Source organism: Nicotiana sylvestris, chromosome 10, assembly GCF_000393655.2.
Source record: "Nicotiana sylvestris chromosome 10, ASM39365v2, whole genome shotgun sequence".
Lineage (NCBI taxonomy): Eukaryota > Viridiplantae > Streptophyta > Magnoliopsida > Solanales > Solanaceae > Nicotiana > Nicotiana sylvestris.
The window spans coordinates 131138534-131144250 of record NC_091066.1 but is presented as its reverse complement, the minus strand read 5'-3'; the positions used below and the strand labels follow the sequence as shown (position 1 = coordinate 131144250).

Here is a 5717-nt window from a genome sequence, read left to right as displayed (position 1 = left end):
TTTCCCACCAATATCATGGGATAAATGCAAATTATGAAAAAACGTATGAACTTCCCACCGATATCAGTGGAAAATATGCAAGTTCTGCAACAAAAGTGACGAACCTTCCCACGAAATCAGTGGCAATTCCGTGGGAAATCTGGAAATTATTTTTGTGCACAATGCTGTAAACATACTGCACCACTTGCCAAACAAAAAAATACAACCACCAACAACCTAAATACAATTAAACATTCGCACATAAAAATCAGCATCTTCCGATCCATTTCATTAATTAACAACCAACCAAAACTGAAAATACTAGAAACCAATAATGCAACTTAACATTCAAATAAGAAATTCAGCATTCAATCTTATCCAATTGATACATAACATCCACCATCATAGTCCTACCCAAAATCATATTAATAAAAGAAACTACTCCTTAGTCTTGGTCTTGTTAGAGCGTGATGGAGAACGTGGCACGGGAAATCCACCAGATGCTAAGAGGTAGTTTAGCTGGGCCTTGAGGCTTTCAACGTCACCAGTGACACGTGTAAATGCAACATCCTTTCGCCTCATTTCTTCATCCCTCTGCCTATCTTCTTCCTCCCTTCGCTTTGCCTCCTCCCGCGCAGCCCTTTACTGTGCATACAACTCAGTGATCTCTGCTATTCTTCTATTCAATAGCTCAAACTCATCTTGATTAATCGAGGACTTTGAGGAAGAAGAGCCATCGACCGACGACTAGAACTAAACTCTGATCCAAGGCCGTAAACTATTCCCTTATGTACGCCACTAGCCGCCTTAATCCACAAATCCATATAATTCTCCTGGGATGGTTGGATTTGCTTTCCTTGATCATCAGTTGGTTGGCTTTGAATGAACTCCTCCAAGGATTGTTTGAAAGTATTCTGCATTACAACTATTATATGAATAAATTTAATTAATGAAAAGTATTAAAAAGTAACTTGAAATCTTACATAGGTTGTCTCGGCCCGTGGCTCGATCCAAGTTGTCTTTGTTTCATCCTCTAGCTTGATCATATGTGTATGCTCAAATACCTCATCTTGAGTAGCTGGTCTTTTTAAAGACTTTTCCTGTTAAATAAAATATGAAAAAAGCAAAATTAAAGTGCTATGTCCATGAAACGGTTCTCTATTCTTGAAAATGACCGGCAGCCGCATCTCATAATCTTCGATTTCAATATAGACTGTTCTGCTTAAAGCATTCAAATCCATATATATCCAAAACTCCAATTTGTATCCGGAAATCAGGATCTTGCCCAATATCTTTTCAACTGACCAATCAAATAATTGGGCATAAACAAATCACAAGTTTTCAAAAAACCTCGGAAATTCCAACTTCTCTATTCAATAATCAAACAAAATTTCCAGGATAGTATTTTTATCAACTACCTCAAGAAGAATTAGCCACGAACAAAAACGGTTCTCAGATAGAGACATTCAAGAACCTAATTAAACAACCCATGAACTCATTAACTGCTCTCCACCTACATTATCTTTAGTCAAAAAAGAAAGAAGCCCAGATCCCACATAGTACAAAATAACTGGTGAATCTTAGCTTTGTTCACTCTATACTACAATGCCAATTACTTTAACAGAAAACAAAGATTCCAATTACTTTAAAATTTTTACAGAGCATGAAAGCTAATACTCTAAAATCTACCTCTATGCAATAATGAAACAAGAGAGTAGAGAGAAAATGTGGAATTGTAATATGAAATATCAACTTAAGTCTAAACTCTATACTATTACTACTACAAATGTAGCATGCTAACACTACTACCCCAAAATATTATGTATAAGTATGGAACATTAAGGTACTGAAATCTATCATACTACAATTATATGCATAAAACCAACCTACCCATTTTGTTTATGAATGTTCAAACAAAAGCAGAAGCACAAAAGAACTAATAGTAATTACCTTATAAGTAACTTAATTGTATAAACACAGTCCACAAATTGGTAAGTAATGCATCTTCTTAACTGTAACTTTCTTACCTTTGGCATTTGTGACTTCCTTAAAACGAGACAGTCCACAAAATTTGCACGCTTCTAGAGCCGCATCATCTTTATAATATAACATACAACCATTTTCACAACAATCAATTTTTCTTGAGGAAAGTCCTAACTTGGAAACCAATTTCTTTGCTTTATAGTAATCATTGGGTAAGTTAATGCTAGGATTAACTTCACACATGAGCCCAATTATAGTACTCATGCCCGCTTGAGAAATATTCCAATCTGATTTAATAGTTAGTAATCTAATTGCAACAGACAACTCAGAGTGCATTGAGTCTTTATAGAGTGGATGACTAGCCGACTCTAATGATTCATAGAAGCGTTTTGCCTCATCATTGGGAGGCTCAACAACATTTTGTTGTGATTGAACCCCTGGGTAAAAACCAAAAGCATCTGACACCATTTCATGTAATCGAGAATTCTCAACATTATTCTCCATTTGTGTACTTTCACCACTAACTAGATTTTGAAAATGAACATCACCAACACTACAATAGTTCTCTCCATGAACAGTCCACATATAATAATTTTCCCTAAACCCCTTGCTATAAAGATGATCTTTAACATTTTCTGGTTGCAACAACTTTGTACACTTGCATTTCACACAAGGACACCTAATTGTTCCTTCGTTACGAAATTCAGGAAGTGTTTTTGCATGAGCAATAAATCCTTTAACACCTTCAACAAATTCTTCCTTTAAGCCACAACGATTAGGATGATTCCTATCGTACATCCATCTACGATGTTCATGTTCCATCTAGTACACAAATAAATGAATAGACTTGTAACAATTTATTTGTTTCAAGTTAGTTTACAGTTAATCTTGAATAGTATACCTTAAAGAACTCACTTAGTTTACAATTAATTATGAATAATATACCTTAGAGAACTAACTTTTATTCGTCTTTTTATAAGTCAAGAAAAGTCAAACCAAGATTCTAACACATTGGTTATTATCCATAAATAAATTTAAACTTGAAGGATAGATATAAGTTACCTCAAGACTTGTAACTTGATTTTGTCTTCTTTCACACTTTTGTATCTTCAATTCTTGGTCCAATTTTCAAAAGGAGTAAAAGAGATGATAATTATACTTAAAAAATGCTGATAATTATAATTTTCAAAAGGAGTAAAATGGTCTTTGGCCAAGTGGTACAAAAGCAAGAAGCTTGAAACGTAAATGTGTTGCACCTAAATCTGAAGACCAAAAAGTAGAGAATGTGATAATTTCCAATAATATTGTATGTATTCAATATACGTATGCAAGGATGAGATTTAATTTAAAGCTTTGGCTCTATTTATATTGCCTCCATGACTGTCAATTGCAGCCACTAGAGTATCACACTAATAGCATTTTTCAAACACAAATGTCATTTATTAACTAACAAATTTCAATCCTAATAGCATGGGGGTACGGTAGAGCCCAAATTAAGAAAAGAAGTCAGTTGGACAACAATATCGCTCCTAAACCCAAACTACATAAAAATGAGAATTGGAACGATAATTCACTCTATCTAAAGAAACTCTTCCTATTTCTGCAGTCTCAAAGAAACTTTTCCTATTTCTTCACATATGGCTAAATCTACTTTTTCTTTATGAGATTTTCTTGAAAAGAAAGAAAGATAGGATTAATTAAAGACATATCTCCTTCCCTTTGTGTATTGAATTGAGTGGAAAGTTTCTGAATTGGAAATTGCATAAATAGTTTTGCTTGACATTTTTTAAACGACCAAACAAATTGATTCTTGATAGAAATAATGTTAATGACTATTCAGTAAGCCGGCTGCAGGCCAACCAATGTTCTCAGTACAACACCTGTCTGATATGCAAGCAATTGCCAAAACTAGAACTATATTGCAAGATGGCATGGAGTTTTGGAGTAAACACTTTTCCTATTTGATGAAATATGAATATCTTAGGAGGTTAGATCCTCCCCCCCCCCAAACATCCCCACCCAACGAGAGATACACCTTCACTTTATATTATAACTTGGAAGGAGAAACATTCCAAAGATCTGTTAATACTCATTGAATTCCTGTAGGATATTGTTATCCACCAAAGAATACATGGGCTCCGAGCTATTAAATATCATAGCTTTTTAACTAGTATATATTATTTGAATGGATTGCTCTAGTTTGAATAATTGAAGGTAACTTTACAACATATTGTAGTAATTCTTGAACGGATTGTGAGGAGATTGCAGTAGCTAATCTTTTTGAGCTGCTCTTTTATTTCAACAACAATACCAACCAGAAAACAAGTTTGGCTAAATATTGAGAACAAAAGTTTTGGTGCTTTATTTTTAAGGAAATTAGGCCTGCAAGTATTTTGATTCTTCATCAGAATTAATTTGACATCCTGAACTATATAATGGGTTATAAAGAAATTAACTTCAGTCCCAGCTTGAGTACACCAGCATAGCTCTTATCGATACTGTAACTTTCATACAGATTGCAGCCTCCCAGCTATATAAACCTTTACTTAACATCCAATATCGAAGAAAAATTCTTTCAGGATTCGTAAATCTAAATCTAGTTCAAAATCTAATAATAATCCTCTAAAATTAAAGTGAAAGGAGAAGAAAAATTCAAATAGGTCTATGAACTCAGGACCCAAGAACCATACTACACACACAAACATACACACAAAAGCTAGATTTTCAGGCATGGAGGAACCCTAGGTTTTTAGGCATTTAGGGTAAAATCAGAAAAGGAAGAAAGAAAGGGGGGGGGGGATAGCGAGAGAGAAAGAGAGAGGCGCCACTTACCTGTGATTTTGCATGAGTGAAAGCTCTAGGGCAAGAATGGAGGTTTCAGCCAAGAGAACTAGAGAGAGAGAAGAATGAGAGTGAAAATTAAAAGAGAAGAAAAATAAGGATATACGCCTAATGGAAAGACATTCCCAACGATTCCCTGGGTATATTTGGTGAAATTTTTTTTAAGCTCGCGGTTTTTGCCAAAGTTGGAAATTTTGAGCTTTCCACTGCATCAGTGTGGGAAATATTAAATTAATTTTTTATCCGAATTCCTACCGTTTCACTGGGTATAATTTAATAATTTTATTTTTAATGATATTCCCACTGATTCGGTGGGAAACAAATTGCGCGCTTTTTTGCGCCAACTAGTTTCCACCTATAGTTTGTGGGAACGTTTTTAAAAAAAAGGTAAAAGAAATCTTTTCCATTTCCCACTAGATTTTTTTATATTTCAGTGGGAACTGCCACTAATAATATATTAGTGGGAAATTTCCCTAGGAAATTTGCATTTTTCTAGTAGTGGAGGGTGACTGGTGCGACTTTCGAGGAGGTTGTGGACATTGCTCGTGAGATTGAGTCTGTTCGTCGCCAGGAGCGAGAGGAGAGGGTGGCCAAGAGGCCTCGAGGATCTGGTAGTTATAGTGGTGCTTCTTCGAGAGGTCAGTTTCAGCACGGCAGAGGTCGTCCCGTTAGGCATGCTCAGCTAGCTTGCCCAGGTTATCGTGGGGCGTCGTCGGGTCATGGTTCTCACAGTTCTCATCAGGGTCAGTCATCACTTAAAGCCCTTCCAGTTCAGAGTTCATCCCGTGCTCTATCAGTTCAGGGCTCTTCTATGCCAGGTGCATTTGCTAGTCACTCCGGTGCTAGGGGTTCTCTTCAGTCCCCTTCTCCAACACCGGGAGTTGCTATGAGTGTGGAGAGATGGGTCATATGTG

General features: G+C 35.9%; 1 long non-coding RNA gene across 2 annotated transcripts; it reads right to left on the bottom strand.

Annotated features, from left to right (window-relative positions):
- Nucleotides 1-221: 221 nt before the first annotated feature.
- On the bottom strand, nt 222-4931 carry LOC104228322 (uncharacterized). Of its 2 annotated transcripts, none has more exons than XR_711319.2 (3): nt 4795-4931; nt 963-1079; nt 222-893 (listed from the first exon to the last, which is right to left on the bottom strand). It is a non-coding gene; the product is annotated as an uncharacterized lncRNA (long non-coding RNA). The 2 variants fall into 2 exon arrangements; XR_711320.2 differs by having other exon boundaries at nt 3025-4929.
- Between the last annotated feature and the right edge of the window lie 786 nt (nt 4932-5717).